Consider the following 26,518-nt stretch of genomic DNA (forward strand, 5'->3'; position numbering starts at 1 on the left):
CTTCTCCTCAGCTCCACAGAGGACTTCCTGAAAGCTGATGCTGAAACGACTGAAATCACCAACCCGTATGCAGCCCGCCCCACCTCCAGTGAGCTGGGGGATGGGATAACCGTGCCGATCCTGGTTTGCTGGGCTGGGGCAGGGCTGGGATTGTAGATTTCTAAGCAGCTCCTGGGGGAGACTGACGCTGCCGGTCTGGGAGCCACACTTGGAGGAGCAAGGCCCTCTTCAGGGTGTTTTGCCTACAGGTTTCCACACTGCCCGTCTCCTCGCGTTTCTCCCCCCATGACACGGTATCCATCCGAGAAATCTCTCGTGCAGTGAGTGACTCTTGCATGGCCAGCGTCTCTCCCTCTTTGGGAAACTAAACAGTTTCTGCACCCTGGGGTCTCCCACCATCTTCTGCAGTTGTTCAAGTTCAAGGTGCACACATCGAAGGTGAAACGAATGCAAGTGTGAGTCACTCAGTCGTGTCCGACTCTCTGCAACCCCGTGAACTGCAGCCCTCCAGGCTCCTCTGTCCATGGGATTCTCCAGGCAAGGATACTGGAGTGGGTAGCCTTTCCCTTCTCCAGGGGAATCTTCCCGACCCAGGGAGTGAACTTGGGTCTACTGCACTTCAGGCAGAGTGTTTATCATCTGAGCCATGGGGACATGGCAGATGCAAACAAACTATAGCCGGCATCGCCCAGAGGATGCAATAAATAAACAAACTGTGATCTAACCGCTGTGTCTGAGCTAGTGGCAGTGAGCTACCAAGCCTGTAATCTGCCCAGGCAGGATGGACGGGGCTCCTTAGGATGAATTCTGGGGGCTCACCCATGCCTTCGGCTGTGTTGGCACAGCCTCTACCATGTCCCGGGCAGAGAGTTTAGGATCTCCCTGACCTGTCTCCGCACCAAGGGATGAAAGAGATGACTGAAAAGGGACGAGTAATTCGGCCAGTGTGAAAATCAGGGCTGTGATTCCCCTATCACAGAGTCTGTCTGCAGGCAGAGACCCGAATTACATGTGGAGAGGTGACTTAACATGTAGAATCACGACTCTGAAATGTTTCGGTTGTCTAAATGCCAAAGATAGCTTATTTAAAAAGAAGTTAAATTCAGGAATGTAATCTCAATCATTTAAAAGAGTGTATTCCAATGATAGCTGTTTTTGCAAAAAAAAAAAAAAAAAATTTAAATTCACGAATGTAATCTCATGCATCCAAAAGAGCGTATTATCAAATCTGATGATCTGCCTAAGCCTGAAGTAATCTGGAGGGTGGATTGGACGGTTTTGAGAAATTTGAACGTACTCATATTCCATGGCTGACATAGTCTTAATTCCCTGCGAACCTTCATTTAGTCTGGATTTAAACATTACATGATTGACTACTGAGGCAAACAGCATATCAACTGGAAATAACTATTACCAGGGAAGCCCACCCTTCATACACAGGGAAATAAAAACAGAATGAACCTTCTGCCTTCCCAAAAATGTTGCATGCATAGCGTGTATATACATATGTGTGTATGTATATACATATTGTATGCATATATATATATATATATGAGTGTATGTATGTATATATATGTGAGTGTATATATTAAGACAAACTACTTCTCTGTGAAACAAACACAGCTTAGCTTGTCCTAATTTTGAAAGAACAATTATTTTGGGAGGCCAGTTTGATAAACCCCATGTAAACCACTAATTTCTCTGGCAGACATACAGAAAGTTCACAAAAAATATTAAGTCCTCCTCTCTTGGACTATATTGAGGCAGGAACCAGCACAGAACAATTTTAAGGGTGGAAGAAAATGTAAAATTAGTTCCACTTTAACTACAAAAAAAAAAAAATTGAAGACACAGGAGGAAAACCTTTTGAGCAGATGTATCTGCTGACCTCTTGAAACACTTTAATATGTCAACATAGAGAAACAAAAATTGAAACGGAAGTGCGGACTGGATGAGTTTGAGCAAACACATCATTTAAGAAACTGAAGCAGATCTCCTGGCGCACCTTCCTTTAACTAAACCACTGGGCTTTCCTTTCCTTGAAATAAAACATATCAATGACAGTCTCACTGTACGGCCCACATATGGGCCGTAAATATGCCGCTAGTCTCCACCTGGAATGTTCTCCCTCAAACACTTAGCATGACTCCACCTTGTTATCCCCCTTATACCTACAGAACAGTCTGTTGGAAAAGGGAAATTTTCTTAAAGTCATCTTTAAGAAAGTCATCTTTTCTTAAAGTCATCTTTCCAGGGTAGAAACTGTTTTTTGAAGCAACTTACTCTATGGAATTAAAAGATGCTTGCTCCTTGGAAGAAAAGCTATGACCAACCTAGACAGCATATTAAAAAGCAGAGACATCAATTTGCCAACAAAGGTCCATCTAGTCAAGGCTATGGTTTTTCCAGTAGTCACATATGGATGTGAGAATTGGACTATAAAGAAAGCTGAGCAACGAAGAATTGATGCTTTTGAACTGTGGTGTTGGAGAAGACTCTTGAGAGTCTCGTGGACTGCAAGGAGATCAAACCAGTCAGTCTTAAAGGAAATCAATCTTGAATATTCACTGGAAGGACTGATGCTGAAGCTGAAGCTCCAATACTTTGGCCGCCTGATATGAAGAACTGACTCACTGGAAAAGACCCTGATGCTGGGAAAGATTGAAGGCGGGAGGAGAAGGGGATGACAGAGGATGAGATGGTTGGATGGCATCTCTGACCCAATGGATATGAGTTTGAGTAAACTCTGGGAGTTGGTGAAGGACAGGGAAGCCTGGTGTGCTGCAGTCCATGGGGTTGCAAAGAGTCACACACAACTTCGCAACTAAACAATACTCCGTGAGGAATAGAGATTGATGGTTTAACCATTAACGAGTGTTTATGACATGCCAGCAAGCTTGGAAACTGTACCCAACCAACTAAAGAAACACAACTGCCACTCTTTTTTGAAGTACAAAGCATGAATGGGATTTCTTATTTATTATAAGAGAATTTTTTTCTCTTTCCAACAGAAGCTCAAAGAGAACGACTTCTCCTTCTGTCTGTGATTTACTTTCCTCCTGATTATGCTTCTGCCTGAAGCATCACCTCTGTACCTGCAAGGAGACAAATGGGAAAAACTGCCAACTTCATCAATCTATCTTTAGAGATAGCACAGATGTGAAAAAAAAAAAAAAAGAAGTCCATGAAGTTTCCAAAAGAGTTTTTTAGATGTGGTTGGCATAAAGCAGCATTCAGCTTCAAAGCTTCCTGTGTTGAGATCTTCTTTTCAATACTGACAGAGATAAGGAAGACTGAAATGCTTTTTTATCAGTTTAATGAGTGCTCCTTGATGGAGGAGGTGGTTTTTTACCAAGGATGTCATCAGAGAAATCATAGTAGAGGTAAATATGTGAGTGATTTTTTCAATGATTCTTTTCCGTCAAAAAAAATACATGAACCAAAGAAAGAGTGAATACAGAAATGACAGACCACAGTCAGCCAAACCTCAAAGTCTACTGTGGAGGATGCTAAGAGGATACAGGGGGAGGGACCAAGAAAATACTTGCTGCTGAGATGCAGAATCATCCCCACCGCTATGGCCACGTTCAACCCGCCCCAGATGAGCAAACACAGACGTGAAAAAATGCTGAGCAATACTGTTTCCCAGGAGGTGAAACGACATCTTACAATCACAGGGTCTTGGTGTAAAAGGACTGTTTCCTGCCTTGTGTTGTCACGACAGTCCTGTCGCCGAAGCTGGCTTCCCAAATCGACTCAAGGTCAACACAACCCTTAGCTACTCAAGGGTAAAAGGAAATAACAAGAGGAGACGACTCAGGAAGGGGTCGGGGGGTGGGCATCTCAGAGAAGACGACATGGCTTCTTCCTTTGGGGCGACCAAGAATAATGGTGTATAGAAGACATAGGAAGGGCTTCCCTGGGGAGTCGGCGGTTAAGAAATCCCGCTTGCCATGCTAGGGGCCACGGGTTCAAACCCTGGTCCGGGAAGATCCCACGGTGCCCAGAAGCAACTCAGTCCGCATCTCACAGTCACTGAACCTGTGCTCTGGAATCCAGCAGATTCCAGATTCTGGAAGGCAACTCCTGAAGACCACATGCCCCAAGTGAAGACACCACAATGCAACAGGAGTAGCTTCACCACGGGCTGCAAGCAGAGACAAGCCTGCTCGTAGCAACCAAGACAGACAGGAAGGCTGAAATACAGTGAGACTGCCGTTGATATAGTTTCACTGCAATGAAAGCAAAGCCCACTGGTTTCCTTAAAGGAAGGTGTGCCAGGAGATCAGATTCAGCTTCTTAAATTAGTTCCACTTCAACTTCAAAAATAAAATAAAATAAAGACACAGGAGAAAAACCTTTTGAGCAGATGTATCTGTTGTCCTCCTGAAATGCTTTAATATGTCAACACAGAGAAATGAAAATGTCTGCTCGTAGCAACCAAAATCCAGCACAGCCCAAATACATTATATATATATATAGATATAGATAGATCTATATATACTTTATATAGATAGATAGATCTATATATACATTATATATATATACATTTTATATAGATAGATATAGATATATAAAATGGAGTGAAGATGCTGCCCATCTCCCCACATGCATAAAAAGTTCATGTAGGAAAAAAAAAAAAGCAACCATATTCCCAGTAAGGGAGACAACTAAACTCTATTGTTGTTTATGGATATAGGTATCTAGACCACCTCTGTGCAAATATTCTGCTTGCTTCACTGGGAAAAACAGGATGAGAGGTGCTTTCATCACTGAACTGCATACAAATTAAATACTTTGAAACCATTTTAAAAAACAGAAAACCCCAAACACTATAAGCAGAAACACACGGAAGGCCAGAGAACACCGCTGCCCAGGAGAGGGTCTGAGTAATTATGCGTTGCCATGCAAATGTCTGCAGGTTTGGCCCACTTCTCGACTCCGAGAAGGCTGTCTGCTCTTACACGACGGCGGAGACCTTGGCTGCCGGACAGAGATTCCCTTGTTTCAGGTTCCAACTCAACAGTCTCTGCTGGGTAATCTGAAGCACTAGTTGAATGAGCTAAGCCTCGGTTTTTTTGAGTGAGTGAGTCAAAGTTGCTCAGTCAAGCCCGACTCTTTGTGACCCCATGGACTGTAGGCCCACCAGGCTCCTCTGTCCCTGGAATTTTCCAGGCTAGAATACTGGAGTGGGTTGCCATTTTCTCCTCCAGGGGAATCTTCCCAACCCATGGATGGAACCTGGGTCTCCTGCATTGGCAGGTGGGTTCTTTACAGTCCAAGCCAGCAGGAAACCTGGTACCTATATACAGAGTTTGGTATTTCCTGCCTGCAGAATCAACTTTTCTCTGCCAGCCTTCAGTGAAGCCTGATTTCATCAAGGACTCCTGTAAGCCAAACTAAAGTTGACCTATAACGCTGGGCATCCGTCAGCCAGGTAAAGAATGCATGTTAGCGTCTTTGAGTTTCACGGTAAATGATCACTGTGCCACCTACTTTCATGTTAGTGAAATGAATGATGTTCTTTGGAAACACAGGAGCAAATGGTCTACTATTTGGGTATTCATCTGGAGCTGAAAACTACTTACATCACTGCTATCTCACCATACTCCTACCAAAGAGGAATTATTCTCTTTTACAAAAGAGCAACACAGCATGTCTGAATTTTAGACCTGTGCAGAAAAAAATCTGATGATTCCGCAGACAGGAAATACCAACGTCTATGCACATGTACCAGGCTTCCCTGGTGGCTAGGTGGTCAAGAATCCAGCTGCCAATGCAGGAGACACAGGTTTGATCCCTGGCTAAGATAGTTTTCTAAATAACATTGGTTAAAAGGTGAGTTTTTTCACTGAAGTTTAACATAACACAGAAAATTGCAAGCATACATTTCACAGTGAATGAATGATGTATATTCACAGATGAAATTCACAAAGTGGACGGAGGTGAATCAAGAAACTGGACAATCACCTGCCTCCCTGCAGCCACTCTCAAGCCTGTTCAACTCCTATTCATTCCCCTACTTTGGCCGCCTGATGTGAAGAGCTGATTCACTGGGAAAGGCCCTGATGCTGGGAAAGATTGGGGGCAGGAGGAGAAGGGGACGACAGAGGATGAGATGGTTGGATGGCGTCACCGACTCAATGGACATGAGTTTGAGCAAGCTCCGGGAGTTGGTGATGGACAGGGAGGCCTGGCGTGCTGCAGTCCATGGGGTCACCAAGAGTCGGACACGACTGAGCGACTGAACTGAGAATGTCTGACGTGGGCAGGACTGGTTAAAGCCCGTCGTGCAGGGAGACTGTACACACCATCCCTTCCTGACCCGAGATGGTCTAAACCGTCTTCCTGCAACAGAGGGGCTCACGGCAACAGCTGCTGTGGATTACCCTATATTGGTTACATCATCTCCCCACAGAAATTCCTTCACAAAGGTACACTATCAACGTGCTGGTACGTTTAATGAAATGTCTTGGTTTGGGTTCTCCCAGAGGAGACATGGAGTCTAAGACTTAAGGGTAGGTAGTTTCTTTGCATAAAGGATGTCGGGAAGCCTTGCTAAGGAAGTGAGAACCTCCAACAGAAAGGAGAAGAGGCAGAGAAGGTCCTCACCACGGGGATCTTGCAACTGGAGACTCAGAAAACTGAGAATTATTCCACTGAGGGTTGCTTCACACCCGAGGGTTGTTTCAGGGGTGTAAACCCCTTTGTGCTGGACAGTCAAGGCTGCCCAGGTGGGGTGCGGCTCCCGCCGGGCAGGGAGAAAACCTTAGCAAAAGAGAAGAGTCACCCTGCGTGTGGGCAGAGTGTCACCTTCTAAGACCCTGAGGCACCATGGAGCTCTCACAACACCAAGACCTTCTGTCTCAAGGGCCAATGGGAGTCAGAGTTAACACTTCTTAAATTTTTTTTTAAATCACTTTTTATTTTGTATTGTGGAACACCTTGGCATAGTTTCAGGTGAACAATGAAGGGTCTCAGCCATGCATATACATGCATCCATCCTCCCCCAAACTCCCCTCCCATCCAGGCTGCCACGTGACATTGAGCAGAGTTCCCTGAGCTGTCCAGCAGGTCCTTGCTGGTTCTCCATGTTAAACACAGCCGTGTGTCCATGTCCATCCCAGACTCCCTGACCATCCCTTCCCCCATCCTTCCCCCTGGTGACCATCAGGTTATTACAGAGTGTTGAGCAGAGTTCCCTGGGCTGTCCAGCAGGTCCTTGCTGGTTCTCCATGCTAAACACAGCCATGTGTCCATGTCCATCCCAGACTCCCTGACTGTCCCTTCCCCCATCCTTCCCCCTGGTGACCATGAGGTTATCACAGAGTATTGAGCAGAGTTCCCTGTGCTGTCCAGCAGGTCCTTGCTGGTTCTCCATGTTAAACACAGCAGCGTGTCCATGTCCATCCCAGACTCCCTGACTGTCCCTTCCCCCATCCTTCCCCCTGGTGACCATCAGGTTATCACAGAGTATTGAGCAGAGTTCCCTGAGCTGGCCAGCAGGTCCTTGCTGGTTCTCCATGTGAAATACAGCAGTGTGTCCATGTCCATCCCAAACTCCCTAACAATCCCTCTCCCCATCCATCCCCCTAACAACCACAAGTTCATTCTCTAATTCTGACACTCTCTTTCTGTTTTGTAAATTCATTTGTAAAATTTCATTTTAGATTCCACATATAAGGGATGTCACTGTTACAATAAATAAGGGATGTCTTTCTTTTTGTATAGGATTTTTTTTTATATGGACGATATTTAAAGTCTTTATTGAAGCTGTTACAACACTGCTTCTGTTTTAGGTTTGGGTCTTTTTTTCACCACAAGGAAGGTGGGATCTTAGGTCCCCAACCAGGGATCGAACCTGCAGCCACTGGACTGGAAGGCAAAGTTTTAACCAGTGGGCCACAGAGGAAGTTCCTATACTGTTTTTGTTTTCAAAAGCTATCACTGACACCCCTGTCTTCACAGTATACACAGCGGCATGTGCCAGGCTGCCCCGGTTAGTAGAGTGAAGAGGAATCTGCCAGCGAGTGCAGGGGACACCGGTTCGATTCCTGGTCCGGGAAGGAATGCTGCTGAACAACTGAAGCTCACAACTCCTGAAGCCTGCGTGCCTGGAGCCCGTGCTCTGCAACTAGGGAAGCCACTGCAATGAGAAACCCGAGCACCACAAGCAGAGAGAAGCCCCCTGCTCACCACGGCTAGAGAAAGTCTGTGCACAGCAACCGAGACCCAGCGCAACCAAAAATTAAGGAATCAGTCGTTCCCAAAGTCAGCGTGTGTCATCAGTGCCACTCGGACCCAGGACTACACGGGTGTCTTCCAGGGGGTACAGTGGGCACCACCATCTCATCAGAAGACCATCACCGTCAAGTCCTGGCGTCTCTCTGCTTGCCATCCATCCTGGGAGCGGCAGGTCATCTCTGCAGCTGCCCTCCCATAACTCCCCTTTCCCTGATACTTCTCCATCCACGCGCCTCTCACTGCTGTGGACGTTTTACCCTCATTCTTCTTATAGGGTCGCATACTGCCAGGTGGGGTTCCCTGGCGGCTCGGACGGTCAACAATCGGTCTGCGGTGTGGGAGACCCATGTTCAATCCCTGGGTCGGGAAGATCCCCTGGAGGAGGGCAGGGCAACCCACTCCAGTGCTCTTGCCTGGAGAATCCCATGGACCAAGGAGCCTGGAGGGCTGCAGTCCATGAGGTTGCAATGAGTCGGACGTGACTTAACAAGTCACACACACACACACACACACACACATTGCCAGGTGTCTTAAATGTTGCTCCAGATACATTTCAAAAAAAAAAAAAAAAGACTTGAGTCAAAATCATGAATCAAAGGGGACCAAGAAGAAAAATTATGATGTATTTTTAGGGCAATCAAGAGAGCTGGGTCCAAACAGAGAGCATGTGGGTGGCATCTGAACTTTGCTCAAGGCCTGATGCGCGATGTTGATTTTTAAACCGCACATGTCTCCCCTCTGCACTTGAGGAACTCAAGGCTCACAGGGTCTGCCCACCAGCACGAACTCAATCACCCGGGGAAGGGGAGGGCTCAGCCCTGAACATCACCATGTCTGTCTGGCCCCCTCCACTTCGTGCTGCATATGACCCACAAATACCAGAAGGCAGTGACCGACAGGAGGTATTAATAATTCCTGATGACGGAGACGTGCAGTATTATACACGTATCGATGACATGATGCATTGCTATTTCTGCTTTTCTTTAACCTCCGGACTTTTCCCCAAATCACAGACACAGTGGAGAATGAAAGATTCTGTCTAGGGTCCACATTTCCTCTCTGCTCCTGGGACGTTTCCAGAGCCGACGTATAAGGGTAAGATGCCACACTACCTGGTTCTGCCCACGATGAGAAAAGCTCCTGAAGCAGAGGAGACTGTCTGCACTTATTGGCCATGAACATTCAGAGGCAATGACAAAAAGGATTAGGATATCCATCATTTAAATCTGATAGTTATTTTGGAAAGAAGATTCGTGATGGTAGAGGAAGTATAAACGTCAGCTAAAGCTTGCTTGTGTTGGGAGAGGCAGGGGGAGTTTGGGTCTTCCAGGGGGTTGGCACAGGGAAAAACCGTCCCCGATAAAGCTTCCCGCTGACCTGCACCGTTTGTTCAGAATCATACTCAAGCTGGAGCGCTTTCTTTGTCAGAGCCTGACTTTTCTAATTCCAATGATGTTACCGCCCTGGGCTTAACAACGGGTATGAAGAGATTTGTATCTCACAAGTCTGTTTTACGGGAGCCACAAAGTGGCATGCGTGGGATGGTAAACTTCCTCCATTTGGTCTAAATGGACATCGCTGTGTAAAAGCTGCCCTCTCTGATGAGTCACCGAGTCCACAAAAGGCTTTTCTGTCTTGGTTCCTGGGGGAATGTGAACTGCCAGATCCGTATTTATTCTGGACTCAGAGGGGGTACCTGGGCCAGTTCGCAAGGTTTATATGAGAACAGTTCTAACGGTCGAAGTGGCTTCAAATACTGAATAACCAATAACCAGTATAGGATAAGGGCATACACTGATCACGATGGACCAGGCTTGACCAGAGGGACATAAACCGCAGATGACAGACACACCCACACTGGTGGGTATTCAACGGGAAAACCCCTGGGATTAAATACATCCGAGGATGCGTCATCTGGCCCAGATCTCAAGAAATTCAAAGACGCACTTGAGTTCAAATTAGTAACTCAAGACTTCAATGGAAAGTGTGGACTATAGACATTTCCTGCTTCTAAAGTGGATTGAGATAGTTCTACATGTGCTAATTTGCTTCAGGATATTGCTGTCTAAAAATAACAGTGGGAGAAATTTACAGGCCAGCAGTTAAGATTCCGTTTGCTTGGGAACTGGAAACACTGTTCCAGGTTTCACAGCCTCAATTATTTCTAAACAGCTGGCAAGGATTTAAAAATCATCAAAGGCATTTATTAATAACAAACTCCCTGTCAAATGCTGATGGATCAGCGTAGCTTTATTTGTGTTTGTATGCGACGACTATTTCTGCGGTTTCGGGGGTAGAAATGACACATGCTGAAAAGTTGGAAGCGAGCACGTGTACTCACAAACGGACGAAAAAAAGTTCGGACACGGGTTTAAAATCCAAAGCCGCTGACAGACTGTGTTCAGCGCTCCCACACCTAACCTGCGCGCGGGCGTGCTAGGTCGCTTCAGTTGCGTCCGACTCTTTGCAACACCGTGGGCTATATTCCACCAGGCTCCTCTGTCCATGGGGATTCTCCAGGCAAGAATACTGGAGAGGGTTGCCATGCCCTCCTCCAGGGGATCTTCCCGACGCAGGGATCGAACCCACATCTCTTCTGACTCCTACATTGGCAAGAGGTTTCTTTACCACGAGCACCACCTGAGAAGTTCCTCACAGCCTAACTAGAGACACCGGAAAAATAGATGTTACTTTTCAAAGTAAGCTCTCATCAGTGTCTGATTTGCCATATTCCACCCAGTGGCTACAGGCCAGGCCACATCTGGAATTTGCAAATGACTGGAAACAATTTCCGTTAAACAGGACTTGCTGAGCAAACTCTAATAAGCCACACAGTGAAATACTGGGTGTCTGTACAAAACAAAAGCATCAGATCTTTTCATGTGGATGTGGACAGAGAGACCCAATGCCTGTTGACATTTACGGAAAGAAACTAATAAAAGTCGTATTCACAATGGGTGGGCTGGACGGAACGAAGGCAAGAGAAGAGGCTGAGGATGAGACCTTCTATAAACCGCTTTCTCTCTCAATACATTCATTTTCTTTCCTGTCAAAGGCTGTCCAGTCGTGGCGTTTCAGGGGTCTTAACGTCCAGAAAAAGCTGCCTTGAATATTGTGGCTTCAAGCTTTTTCAATTGTAAGTGAAAGTGAAAGTCGCTCAGTCATGTCCGACTCTTGGCGACCCCATGGACTATACAGTCCATGGAATTCTCCAGATCAGAATACTTGCGTGGGTAGCCGTTCCCTTCTCCAGGGGATCTTCCCGACCCAGGGATGGAACCCAGGTCTCCCGCGTTGCAGGCAGATTCTTAACCAGCTGAGCCACCAGGAAGCCCAAGAAAACTGGAGTGGATCATGGTAAGTCCAACCATAAAATTTTATCTCAAATTTTGGATTTGTGGTATCACCAACTTTTAAATTTTATCATCTACTGACTTGATTTTACTCATTTTCATCAAGGGTTAGTGGGTTTATGTTTTATTGTTTGTCTGTTTTCTAATGTTCAATTTCATTTTTGTTCTTTTCATTATCAGTGTTATATTTTTTTAATTTTTAACTCACATGGTGCTTTCAGAGTTAAGGTTCATAGGAAATCTGAGGGAATGCACTAGTTTTATTTTTAATTACTTTTTCTAACAACTTCAGTTGAATATGCCTCACATTTTTTTTTCTATTCCGTATTTATTAAAAATCATTTAATTTCTTCTGGGCATGTTGCAGCTAGCTACAACTAATTTATTCTAGATAAATTCTGCATTTCAGGTTTTTGTTTTTTCTTGCACTCAACAGTTAAGACACAGATTGTAATATATTTTACTTAAAATTTTCAGTGCCTTTTTTTTTTTACTTTATATAATATTTTTTGACTTTGATTTCCCATTTTATTGTTGGTGATGGAATATGATGGTGGTTGCAATTTCTACTCACTATAATCTTTCTAAGTTGTATGTATGTGTATTTAAGGGTGATAATCTTTTGTTTCTAATGGGCAGATAATCTCATTTATACTTATTTTTAATTGAAATATAACATTATATTCATTTCAGGTGCACAACATGATTTGCTATCTGTACATATTGCAAAAAAGATCACCACCATAAGTCTAGTTAATATTAATCAGCACATAGTTACAAATTATTTTTCTTGTGGTGAGGACTCATTTATACCTATTGCTGTGAAAGATCCATTTGCTATTTTTCCGTTTCCTTTAATTTTTTAGTTGTAGCTGTTTAAAAAATTTTGATAGAGTTTTGATAACGGTAAAAAACAAATGAAGGAAGGAGGTTCTGAGACATTTTACTAAAAAAAAAAGAAAGAAAAAGCTGATACTGTGCCCTTCTACTAATCAAAAGGATCTAGAAACTATTACTCATAAGACTGCAAAAAAAAGAAAAAATTTGAAAAAGCACCTATAATTAACACTTCTCTTCTGTTCCCTATATTCTATTTTTTTTTAAATACAGCTTTAACAATAATGAACCTCTTCTCTTATGTAAAGAAGAGAGAAGGAGTCACATCGGCTTTTGATCTTCGTAATAATTCACAAAGGTTTCAGAGAGAAATCATTTCTAGGACATAGCTCCCAAGTTCTTAAGAATAAGCTTCATGTTTAAGCGAGAAAACACTTTTTTAAGTGTTTCTTGCCTCCCCTCCCTGGAAGTTCTGATGGCTATGTGTAGATGGACATCATTGCTTTTTCTAGCAAGGATGCTGACTTTTTAACCCCCGGAGCACTTGAAACGTGCTATGTGACAATTTCTATACAGAAATTCATTGACTTTGACAGAATTTCAAATTGTCTCTTCTATCATGATGGCTCATCAACTGCTTTTGGTTTATCAGAGTCGAAGTGTTTTACCCTCAAGTGGTTCTGCTTAAATTCCTCTTTCTGGCTAAGATTCCCGAAACATGAAATTCATTTAGCATTACGCGGGGCTTTCTTGAACCCATTGTATTTTTCGCCCGGAGGCTGGTAAAAGAAAAACAATAGAAATGAACCTTAGGAGTCGTACTTTCTCAACACAGAATCAGACGTGAATGTACCAGCTCCCCTCTTTTTACAATCTTTCATTTTCATGGAAAACTTTTCCAGTGGATTTTATCTTAATGGCTAAAGAACATTTGAATACTTCAGACACTCTTCTGGTTTATGGGTTAAAAATATCTAATATGATCTTTGATGTTGAATGGGTTTCCACTGTGGCTCAGCTAGTAAAGAATCTGCCTGCAATCTTTCACACTCTTTTACCTTTCTAAAAGACGTTATGAAGATGACTGAAATTAGTAGATGTGACTTTTAACAATCTTTTAACAACTTATAGTATAGATAAATAAATTGCCCAAGTGATAGATTTTTTTTTTCCCTTTAGCAAGCGGTCCTGCGTGAATTTGCTCACCTGTCCAGATGAGACCATCATCTTACGTGAAGAGGAAAGATAACCAGCTGCAAATGGAGAGGGCTGGCCAGACCTTACCATCCTAACTTATGGTGGAGCGGACTTCGGATGTCCGTGGGACAGACTCAAGGGCCTTGGGGAAGACATGATCGAGTCTGTTCTCAGCGGCAGTACGCAGACTAGCAGCAGGAGGTGATGGAGATCGCGTAAACCTGCGGACCTCGGTCCTTTCGGGCCCTCCACCCACCACCCACGGGGGCAGTGGTCGCCCAGGGGGGCAGGGACGCCCCTCTGGTAGGACGGTCCCCAGAGCAACATTAGCATCTCCTTGACGACCCATGAGAGGGGAGACAAGGCCAACTCTGCCATCTCCTTCCTGTTTAGGGGTGGGAGGGGCAATGGATAACACTCACAAGTGCGCAATGGATAACACTCACAAGTGCGCAGAGACATTGTCTCGCCGGCAGTCTCAAGCTTAAAAAGCCATCCTCTGGATAAATGACTTGTTCCTACTGTATACCACAGAGAACTCTATTCAACATCCTGTAACAAGGCATAAAGGAAAAGAATATGAACATGGCCAGTTTAGGAGATAGGCATGGATCATTCCAAAGGCTTGCGGGCATTCAACCTGAGTTAAAATTCAACAAGTTTCATGTCGCCAACGTGCAGTTACAGAAAACGGACATCTTAGTTGGGGGGAAAAAAAATTCATCTATTTTCTTCTCCTCTAAGTCACGGATGACAAGAGGTCAAGCCAAGAAGTCAGCAGACTTGTTTCCAAGGTCAGAAATGGGAGCAAATGAGACCCTCAGACATCGTTAACATGGATTCACTGGAATGATACCCTAGTGTGTAAACAATGACAAAATGCATCAGATGCAATGGTTTTCTTCTCCAAAGTAATTATCAAGATGTGGCCCTCGTGTGTGTATTGGGGGTGAGGGGGTGGCACTTAAAAGCGTTTCAGAATTTCAGAAGTCAGAAAGCAGGACCAACTGTTAGGTCAGAAAAAGAAAGGGAATGAATAGTAACAATAACAATTACCATACAAAATTTAAAGATGTCTCAAATAAAAGCAATTTTTCCTTCTCATCTTTTGTTAAAAATAACATTTTTTCCACCTACAGGCCTTTGATCACCCTTGAGATTTGGAACAAAGAATTAAAGAATTGAGTTTTTTTTTTTTTTTAAGTTTTTTATATATGTAATCAAAAGGACATACTTTCTTTCATGAAATGAATTTTTCTATCCCTTCTTCACGGGAATTTTCCAACCCAGAGACTGAACCTGGGTCTCCCACATTGCAGACAGATCCTTTACAGTCTGAGACACCAGGGAAACCCAGTCAACACACACATTAATAATTTCAGATGATTTCTAGCTAATGCATCATTTAAAAATTAAAGAGACTTTGCTGGTGGTCCAGCCACAAGGAAAGATCTTGCATTTCATAACCAAGATTGAAGATTGTGCATACCACAGCTAAGAGCCAGTACACCCAAATAAATACATACATAAATAAATATTTTCAGAAAATAAATGAGAAAAAACAGGTCTCAAAAGAGAACGCTCTGTGAGCCCAGAGGTACCAGTCAGTCAGTTCAGTCACTCAGTCGTGTCTGACTCTTTGCAACCCCACGGACTGCAGCACACCAGGCCTCCCTGTCCATCAACAACTCCCGGAGTCCACCCAAACCCATGTCCACTGAGTCAGTGATGCCACTGAACCATCTCATCCTCTGTCATCCCCTTCTCCTCCCGCCTTCAATCTTTCCCAGCATCAGGGTCTTTTCCAATGAGTCAGCTCTTTGCATCAGGTGATTTTTAAGGGTGCAGAACTTGGGAGTCAGACAGCATTGCTTTCACAGGCATGTTCTGACTGGACTTTTTAACTTGCTGGAAGCATGAAAAGAAAGTGAAAGTGTTAGTCACTTAGTTGTGTCTGACTCTTTGCGACCCCTTGGACTGTAGCCCACCAGGCTCCTCTGTCCATGGGATTCTCCAGGCAAGAATCCTGGAGTGGGTTGCCATTTCCTCCTCCAGGGGATCTTCCCGACCCAGGGATGGAACCCAGGTCTCCTGCAGTGCAGGCAGATCCTTTACCATCTCAGCCACCAGGGAAGCTGCTGAAAGCATACACATCTCTGAGAGCCTAGAGCACTTACTGAGTTGTACACGCATTGAGGAACCACAAGAAGACAACATCATTCATGTAAACAACAGGTTTACAGGGAACAAAACATGCTACACTTCTAAGATGAATGAAACTATGAGAACTGCAACACAGAAAAGGCACCTCACGCATTAGATGGAAAGTGTACATTTTGATAAATCTTTTAATTCCTTCAAATGATTGCAGGTATAACGATATGGATTGCACACGCAAAAGATAATTACTGTTTTGTACAGCCTCATAAGTCTAGCGAAGGAAACCTTTACCTTGGTTAAACCCAGAACAAAATTATTTGTTTACACACCGTTCTTGACAAACGGAAGAAATTAATGGTGTTAAATTTAACACAGTCGCTGTACCAGGAACAAGGATGTGTCTTTTAAAAAATCACTTAGTAAAATAAGCCTGCTCATGATTAAAAAAAAAAGAAAAAATCTCCTTTCCCTACACCTACCATTATGTATGTCACTCCAAGAAATAAATAGTACTGAAAAATCAATATTCCAATTAACCTATGATTCTGTCTTACAAACTCTAAGCATGCGTGCAGTTATTTTTCTTAATGTATTATACTCAGATAGAGATTATTAACTTGTGTTCAGGGATATCAGAGAGCATTATTACACCACACTCGGGGCCTCTGTAAACAGCAACATCACTGAAATAAACCACTCGGATGTCGAACGGCTTCCCTGACACCTCAGTTGGTAATGAATCCGCCTGCAATGCAGGAGACCCTGGTTCGATTCCCGGGTTGGGAAGATCTGCTGGAGAAGGGAACCGCTACCCACTCCAGGATTCCTGTTGCTTCCCTTGCGGCTCAGCTGGTAAAGAATCCGCCTGCAAGGCAGAAGACCTAGGTTCGATCCCTGGGTCGGGAAGATCCCCCTGGAGAAGGGAGCGGCTACCCACTCCAGGATTCTGGCCTGGAGAATCCATGGACTGTATAGTCCATGGGGTTGCAAAGAGTCAAACACGACTGAGTGCCTTTCACTTGACTTCACTCTAGGAGGGAAAGGCCAAAACAGGCCACTAAGTCTGACGTACATGTGGGCTCATGTTCTCAGCCTGGCAGCTGAAATAAGAAGGCAGAGTGGGTGATGCCCGATCCAGCTGGGCAAGTGTGCGTCCTTGACTGCTCCCATGCGCCAGGCAAGGGGCCAACCACAGTGAGTAATACACTAAGTGAATTCTCCTTTATAGCCCCGTATCCCAGATGAGGAAAATCGGGCTGAGAGGAGCTTAGGAAGTTCCCCGGTGTCCCCAGAAGCCAGAGACACGGCTGGATAAAGCCATAGCTGTCTGACTCCATGGGGCAGACAGTCAATTCACTCCTTCCAGATAAGGCAGGCAGAGCTGGCCACCCCAGAACATCTCTGTAGCCTGGGAATTATTACTGCGTGAGGACCAAGACAGCATATTAAAAAGCAGGGATGCTACTTTGCCAACGAAGGTCTGTCTAGTCACGGCTATGGTTTTTCCAGTGGTCATGTATGGATTTGAGTGTTGGACCATAAAGAAAGCTGAGTGTTGAAGAATGCATGCTTTTGAGCTGTAGTCCTGGAGAACTCTTGAGAGTCCCTTGGACTGCAAGGAGATCCAACCAGTCCACCCTAAAGAAAATCAGTCCTGAATATTAATTGCAGGGACGGATGCTGAAGCTAAAACTCCAATACTTTGGCCACCTGATGCGAAGAAGTGACTCACTGGAAAAGATCCTGATGCTGGGAAAGACTGAGGGCAGGAGGAGAAGGGGGCGAAAGAGGATGAGATGGTTGGATGGCATCACCAACTCAATGGACATGAGTTTGGGTAGACTCCGGGAGTTGGTGATGGACAGGGAGGCCTGGCGTGCTGCAGTCCATGGGGTCACACAGAGTCAGACGTGACTGAGCGACTGAACTGAGCTGAAGTGGACTGAGGGCAATAAACACCCAGAAGACTCAGGAAGAACCCCCGACCTTCCCCTAACTGCCTGAGGAGTGTAGACAGAGCACCTGTTCCAGGGAGGGAGTTATCGCCCTAGAGACGCACCCAGTGAACCAGACGTTTGGACCGGGCAGAAGCCAGCAAAGACTGTCTCTGACACCCCTCTCTTACCCCTTCCTACACGTGACTGATTTCCACCTTTATTTAGGACTTTATTCTGATTTCCAGGTGCATGCTTCAACTTATCAACCAGGTAGTGGTACCTGAACCCCCCCCCCCCCGCCAGAGAACTCCCACATCCATTAAACCTTATCCTGGGCAATTCCTTCATTTTGATCTGATTCCCTAGACAGACCACCCTTCCTATGTTCCCTGCTTGGGCCAAGCTAAGGAAGCTCCACACTGGTCTAGTCTTGGGAAAGTCTCTGGCCTAAACCATGGATGTGCAAGGTTTTCAAGGGGCGGTCGTATTCATTACCTAGTCCCCCTTTATCCAGACAGGGTGCTTTCTAAAAGTCACAGCGGATGCCTGAACCCATGGATAGTACTGACCTCTATAGACGTGATGTATATATAGAGAGATATCAGGCCTTCCCTGATAGCTCAGTTGGTAAGGAATCTGCCAGTAATGTAGGAGACCCTGGTTCGATTCCTGGGTCAGGAAGATCCCCTGGAGAAGGGATAGGCTGCTCACCCCAATATTCTTGGGCTTCCCTGGTGGCTAAGCTGGAAAAGAATCCACCTGTAATGCGGGAGACTTGGGTTCAATCCCTGGGCTGGGGAGATCCCCTGGAGAAGGGCTACCCACTCCAGTCTTCTGGCCTGGAGAATTCCATGGACGGTATAGTGCATGGGGTCACAAAGAGTCAGACACAACTGAGCAACATTTTTGGGAGGGGTGGTCTTTGCTGAGAGGTCTATCCAAAAAGGATTTAGGGCCGTTCAAGTAGACTCATGGCGTCTGAGCTTCTTTGAGGGGAGAAAAACACAGGAGTTCTTCCCCCACTTTTATCAATTCTCTTCCAGAAATGAGATGTCCTGAAGACCGTTGACTCAACATCAGGGATCACAGCGCCTGGGAAGTCAATGCCTGCTGAAAGCAAGAAGCCTGAGTAGCCTACTTGAAGAATGTACCCATCATGAAATTAGGATTCTGACCAAGTTTCCCTCTTCAGACAGACCTTTTCCCTCCATGCAGCAGAAGGCGAAGAGCCTCCTTAGACACAACAAATGTATTAACACATTCAGCAGCAGGGACGTTAACGTGTAAGGATGATCAAGCCTGGACACAGGACTTGGTTTCCAAGTCTGGAATTTCTGATGAGAAGTTCATCTCATTGCTAGTCAAATATATTAAAAAATTTTTTTTGGTAACTCTCAGCTTTACAAGGGAAATTGCTTCTCTGTGCCCATTCCCGCCCAGACTAACAGTGAAGGAATCGAGATAGCTTCGGCATGACAGAAAGTACGTGTGCTCGCTTCGACAGCACATATGCTGAAATTGGAGAGAAAGAGTACGTTTAATCGTGTAGAAAGTTACCACCCAGCTGTGAGAAGCATGGCGCTGTCAGCTTGGGTTGATGAGTAGAGAGAAGGCAAACCAGTTGGTATCAATTGTTTAAAATATAAATTTCCAGGGTCAGCAACATTCCATATAACCAAGATTCTGGTCACAAGTCTATTCTAACAGCTTAAGTCCATCTACAAGGGAAGATACTTTTGTCTGTTTACCTTTATTTTGATGACCTTTTGGAAAACTATGTTAACTGATATTTTAAAATACAGCCCCTTTTCCCTTTTTGAGTCTCTGTTGGGGAAGTGAAAGTTGCTCAGTGGTGTCCGACTCTTTGTGACCCAGTGGACTATACAGTCCATGGAATTCTCCAGGCCAGAATACTGGAATGGGTAGCCGTTCCCTTATCCAGGGGGTCTTCCCAACCCAGGAATGGAACCGGGGTCTCCAGCATTGCAGGCAGATTCTTTACCACCTGAGCTACCAGGGAAGCCCTGTTGGGGAAGGCTGAGTAAATTATACCCCACGCGGGTCAGACCATGGGGTCTCCTCACCAGTGGTCCATGTGAAGATTCTCTGCTCTTTATCATATGTCCCCTTTCATCCCTACTGCTCAGCCCAATTCTCTCTCCTGTCCTGTTCACGCTCTGTAATATGTTTCATGTGTGCTATTTGCTCATCTGTCTTTATGAAATCTGTACTTCTGTGTGTGTTTCATGTTTATGTAAATCACATTGACACAGATCCCATTACGTGTTCCTATTTTCACCACCAACCGCTTTTAATTTCGACCCTTGTTCTTATGTCTATGAGGTCTCCTGCTGAGCAACAAATTACCACAAATTCTGGGGCTGAAGCAGTAACTCCAACTTTCCCCCCATCATCTGCTCACCGAAAGAGTGGTGAGCAGCGTTCTTTCTTAAGTCACACCACGAGGCTACCTGTACGCTTCCATCTTCCCTATCAGTTCTGCCATGAATGCTACAAGCACAAGGAATTGGATTTCCCCCAACAGCCGGCGGGAGCTCAGAAGTGGCTCCTTCTCAAGCTTCCGGATGACAACACAGCCCAGCGCATACCTTGACTGGAGCCACGTGAGATCCCAGCAGAGGATCCAGCCAGGTCACGTCCAGACTCTGGACCCACAGAAACTACGAGGTAACAAGCATGTTTGAAGCGATTCAGCGTGTGGCTAACTTGTTACACGGCGACAGCTAACTGATACACTTTCCAATAGCGACTTCAGCCTCCTTGAAATCACCTCTTTAATCAGCTCTTCTGGACCAGCAGCACCGAGCTATTTGCTTCCCTGGGCTTTCACTGTTGTCTGATATGCCAAGATCTGTGATGCAGGCACAGGAATTCTCTTCACTGGGATACCAACTTTACACATCTAGGTTCACAAAGTTGAATTGTTTGAGTCAAATCACTGACCTCGAGCAATTTATTTTCTTGGGCTCCAAAATCACTGCAGATGGTGGCTGCAGCCATGAAATTAAAACACGCTTGCTCCTTGGAAGAAAAGCTATGACCAACCTAGACAGCATATTAAAAAGCAGAGACATCACTTTGCCGACAAAGGTCCCTCTAGTCAAAGTTATAGTTTTTCCAGTAGTCATGTATGGATGTGAGAGTTGGACTATAAAAGAAAGCTGAGTGCCTAAGAATTGATGCTTTGGAACTGTGGTATTGGAGAAGACTCTTGAGAATCCCTTGAACGCCAAGGAGATCAAACCAGTCCATCCTAAAGAATATCAGCCATCGATATTCAGTGGAAGGACTCATGCTGAAGCTCCAATACTTTGGCCACCTGATGCGAAGGGCTGACTTGATGGAAAAGACCCTGATGCTGGGAAAGATTGAAGGCAGGAGGAGAAGTGGGGGACAAAAGGTAAGATGGCTGGATGGCATCACTGACTCAATGGACGTGAGTTTGAACAAACTCCGGGAGATAGTGAAGGACAGAGGAGCCTGATGTGCTGCTGTCCGTGGGGTCGCAGAGAGTAGGACACAAGTGAATGAACAACAGCAGCAAGAGTCGTAGCGTAACTGAATTTAATGAATAGGTGTTTGCATGCCACAGAGCAGGGGTCCGCAGTCTCCAAGCCCTAGTGCCTGATGATCCGAGGTTGAGCTGTTGTAATGACCATACAAATAACGGGCACAATAAATGTAACATGCTTGAGTCATCCCCAAACCATCTTCCTCTCCCCAGCCTGTGAGAAAACTGTCTTCCACGAAACCAGTCCTTGATATCAAAAAGGTTAGCGACCACTGCCTCAGAGAACACTCGGTTCTCAGCAGTGGGTGTTAAACTAAATGAACCAACTGAAAGAAATAACAATGGTTATTTGATACCAATTCGGAGAGATCAACTGAAGGAAAAAAAAAATCAGGAACCCAGTAAGACGTTCCACTTTTGGATACAAACAGTAATGGGACTAGTTCTCCCTGGACTTTCTGATTTCACATCTAAATCTGATTTGCAGAATTAGGTCTCCTCATGTTTCATCGTAGGTGTCTACAACATCATCGAGCAGAAGAACATTCTCCTGCCCTTGGAGGAGACACAACGTTGATACACAGACAAACATGATTCACAATGAGCCTTGTCGGCCACTTCCTGTCATTCTGGAGGAGGAGGAGGTTTACCCTGCAGTGAAAGCTTGAATCTCAACATGCACAACCTATGAGCAGAAAATGGGCCAATCCGAACACCTCCCTGAATTATGGAAATCTACAAAACTGTGTTTATTCACATCAAAAGGAGCTGCGTACCTCGCTCTTTCCATCACGACAGCTGCAGACAAGACTGATGGCTTCTCTCTTTCCCAGTTGCTACAGACACAAAACCTCTTTCATCTTTTCCTGTCAGAATCTTTGCCCCAACAGTAGCCTCTTTCTGTTCTGAATCCTGGACATGACTAACTAGCTCACCCTGCATTTGCAATAAACACATATTTTCAGGAGCTCGCCAGTTCTCTGATCTCTCCCAGAACCACGCCTGGAGGCCCCCCCTTCCCCTAATAAAACCACAGCACAGTCTGTTTAAGAGGCAATTTGGAACAGGATGATACATTTCTGACATAAGACAGCTGATTCAGCTTGTTGTAGGGCAGAAACCAATGAAACACTGTAAAGCAATTATCCTCCAATTAAAAACTAATTAAGAAAAAAAGACTAACCTTTCCAGGAAGGATGCTGACAGCAGAAACTTTTAAAGGTAGTTTCATATTTAGGGATTTACAAGGAACATCACTTGGGGGTGGGGGGTAAGACCCACTCTCCACACAGCAGCATGATGCAAAGATGGAAAATATGGACAGATCCGAAGGGGACAAAAATGTGTATTTTGTTGGAGAAAAATTATGGTATCATGTAGGGAATGGATAACCATGGGGTTATCCATTAGGGATACATGGAATCCCACCTAGTGTTATAAATAAAGTTTTACTGGAACAGAGGCACATGCATCTACTTACATGTCACAGATCTCTGAATGCTTACTTGCTAGGCCAGCAGAGTTGAGCGGTTGAAATCAGGACCCTACAGGTCACAAGGCCTGAAATGCTGCCTTCCTGACTCTTTATAGGAAACCATACTGAGCCTTGCAGAGCAGGCATAGCACATGGATTTTGGTCCATGAAAAACTCAGATGTCGGCTAGGAATTGCGTCTTGTTCTTTTGGTTTTGTTGATAGGAATCAAACAGGCAGAACTAAGGACGTCCCTAGTGGTCCAGTGGCTAAGGCTCCACGCTCCCAATAAAGTTGGGCCAGGTTCCATCCCCGGTCGGGGAACTAGACCATACATGTGAAACTCCGGTATTCTTGGGCTTCCCTGGTGCCTCAGCTGGTAAGGAATCCACCTGCAATGTGGGAGACCTGGGTTCACTTCCTGGGTTGGGAAGATCTCCTGAAGATGGGAACAGCTACCCACTCCAGTATTCTGGCCTGGAGAATTCCATGGAGTGTAGGGTCCATGGGGTCGCAGAGAGTCAGACAAGATGGAGTGACTTGCACTTTCACTCATAAATTACCTACCATCAGGATTGGTAAACGATAAATTTTCTGATAACTTTTGGGAAGGAGAACGTATTTAAAATTGCATTCCAAGTAGAGGTTAAGACATAATGGAAAATCAACTTGGATAACCTACTATTTAATTTCATGATACTATGAGTCTTATGTCTGGCACTAAATTCTAAGGTACAATTTAAATAGAATAAAGGTGACACTGTTGCTGGAACAAAGGAAAAGGGCAAAGTAAAGATAACTAAAGAACCGCTGGAGAAGGGATAGGCTACCCATGTTTGGGCTTCCCTTGTGGCTCAGCTGGTAAAGAATCTGCCTGCAATGCGGGAGACCTGGGTTCGATCCCTGGGTTGGGAAGATCCCCCTGGAGAAGGGAAAGGCTACCTGCTCCAGTATTCTGGCCTGGAGAATTCCATGGACTCTATAGTCCATGAGGTCGCAAAGAGTGGGACATGACTGAACGACTTTCAGTTTCATAAATAGGCTGGGAAAGGAGAAACTGCTGAGTGTGGGTCAGGCTTTAGACGTGACTTTTGTTTTCTCTACTCTGGGCAATGGAGGCCGGATGAGTGCTCAGTTTCTGTAAAAGGAGCCCTGGGGGATTCTGGGGGCATTCCCTGGCCATCCAGTGGTTGAGATTCTGTGCTTCCAATGCAGGGGACGCGAGTTCGAGCCCTGATCGGCGAACTGAGATCCTATATGCTATACTGTGCAGCCAAAAAAAAAAAAAAAAGCAGACCTCCAGGTCTCCTCTTACGCTTGTGCATCTGAGCATCGAGGCCCAGAAGACGGCCCTGTGCCTGGACCAACTCCTGCCTCCTGGACAGAAAGTGAAAGCGGAAGAGAAAGTCGCTCAGTTGTGTCTGATCCTTTGTGACCACACAGACTTATACAGTCCCTGGGATTCTCCAGGCCAGAATCCTGGAGTGGGTAGCCTTTCCCTTCTCCAGGGGAATCGTCCCACCCCGGGGATCGAACCCAGGTCTCCCACCTTGCAGGCGGATTCTTTACCAGCTGGGCCACCAGCAAAGCCCAAGAATACTGGAGTGGGTAGCCCATCCCTTCTCCACGGGGTCTTCCCGACCCAGGGATCAGAGCCCACCTGTTATTCCCCACTCACTCAGCCTCAGCACCCACCCTCTTCTACACCACGTTGCTCCTGGTCCCCACGATCCACCTCAAATCAGCGTCATCTTTGTGGCTTTGATCTATGTGGCCACTGAAAGGGGTATCTCATTGGCACCTTTAACCACAGTCTCAAAGAACTCTTGTGAAGACGGGCCATTGCTCAGGGCATAATGGCTATTGAAACAAATCTCTGGCCGGCCATCACTGCAGAGTTCTAGAGTTTCTTCTGCAATCGGAGGGGCGGGGGGTGTGCCAGTCCAGGGAGGCCGCCTGGGGGGCCTGGGAGTCAGTGAAGAGAGTCTTGTGTCGAGCTTGGCAGTGGCCCCAGCCCCAGCTGAGACCCAGCGGGAACACCCGGGCAGGTGACGCCACCGCTGGCCCCCTGGGAAAGCTCCAGCTGGGCCAAATAACACATCCTCCTATGAAACATCCATCTGGATGATGGAACGGCAACCAGAGAGGTAGCAGTGTGAGCAGGGGCGGACGTGCTGATGGGAAACACGTGTCCACATCCTACCTTTCGCGGACCCAATCGCCGCGTCTGAGCTGCGCCAGGCTGCCTGTGAACCAGCACGTCTGGGGCGAGGACGCCGCCTTGGCCTTGGCTTCGGCCGTGCATGTGTAAAACGGCTCCGGGACTGAACAGCCTGCGCTGTTTGCCCGCCAGGCTCTCCAGCTGGACTCGAAGACACAAGACGCCCTTGTCCGAAGAGGAGGCGCCCGGAATGTGAAATTTTCCAGAGAGTCGGGGGGAGGAAGACCCTGTCAGGGCCAGAATACCTGCAAAACAGGAGAAGGACAAAGCCTCAGCAGCAGTTTACATCTCGGTTTTTTGTTTGTTTGTTTTTATTTTTTACTTTATATCTCTTGTTTTCTTAGTCTCTGATGTAGACTCCCCAAAGAGCTTTTTTTCCCTTCAGATGGAGATGTATACCTCTTTGAATAGTGCCCCTGGAAGACGGCCCACTAATTAGCAGACAATCTGCCAATGGGAACGATTTGCAATACAGAGGCAGTCAGTTCAGTTCACTCGCTCAGTCGTGTCCGACTCTGTGACCCCACAGACTGCAGCACTGCCCCCCTTCCCTGTCCATCACCAACTCCCGGACCTTGCTCACACTCACATCCATCGAGTCAGTGATGCCACCCAACACCAAACTCATGTCCATCGAGTCGGTGATGCCATCCAACAGAGGCAATACCCTCTGCCATAACATCGGAGAGATTAAAAAATTGAATAACGGTACACACAGACACACACACTCCTCATTAAAGAAATAAACACTTCAGTGAAATTTTGATAACCCCTATATCCCATCAACAGGCAAGCTTGGCAGGTTGCTAATGAGAACAATTTCAGGCAGCATCTGTTTAATTCAACGTGTGCATTTAAGAACCCGTTTGAGCTGCAGCAAGTCTATCATGTCCACCACATGGTTGGTCGGGTCTGTCCGAGTGTGGCCTCTCCCACATCATGATCTTAAAGAAACCGGATATGATTAGTGAGGACTCTTGAGGAGAATGCTGAGGGTCCGCTAAGCCCTCCGCTGTAATCAGACACCACTCTTTGGCCGTGTGTCCACCACAATCACAACCCTGGGAGGTGTTCCCCGAGGGTAAGTGAGGTTGATGGTGGCAGTTTGGTTGTTGTGTCTACATTTTTTTCCCTCTTTTTCATTAGAAAAAGGAGAATCAGTTTTTATTTGGAAGTAAAATGCCTTTTTCTCTAAAGAAAATGTCTCTTTTTTTTTTTTCCATCTGTAACAATTCATTTCTACCTCCTCAAAATCAAGAGTTTTTTTTTTTGGCAGGCTGTCTTTACTTGCAGAAATACAAAACAGAGTTTCCTATGGAAGAAGTCACTGAAAAGAAAGAAAGGGCATACATGTGTCATCTTATTACCCCAACCCTTCTCCCAGTGAGATGCACAGGCTCCCTCTGTGGATTTGCGTCTCACTGGGAAAGGCCTGAAAGTGAAAGTCTCTCAGTCGTGTCTGACTCTTGGCGACCCCATGGACTACACAGTCCATGGAATTCTCCAGCCCAGAATACCGGAGTGGGTAGCCTTTCCCTTCTCCAGGGGGATCTTCCCAACCCAG

At 45.6% G+C, this 26,518-nt stretch overlaps 1 long non-coding RNA gene across 2 annotated transcripts in view; it reads right to left on the bottom strand.

Moving 5' to 3' along the window:
• Nucleotides 1–25,353, bottom strand: part of LOC110125782 (uncharacterized) — a 227,480-nt gene extending 202,127 nt beyond the window's left edge. For both annotated transcript variants that reach the window (XR_011485874.1, XR_011485873.1), the window contains exon 1: nucleotides 24,937–25,353. This is a non-coding gene — a long non-coding RNA (uncharacterized lncRNA). The remainder of the gene's footprint in view (nucleotides 1–24,936) is intronic.
• Between the last annotated feature and the right edge of the window lie 1,165 nt (nucleotides 25,354–26,518).

Source organism: Odocoileus virginianus, chromosome Y, assembly GCF_023699985.2.
Source record: "Odocoileus virginianus isolate 20LAN1187 ecotype Illinois chromosome Y, Ovbor_1.2, whole genome shotgun sequence".
NCBI lineage: Eukaryota > Metazoa > Chordata > Mammalia > Artiodactyla > Cervidae > Odocoileus > Odocoileus virginianus.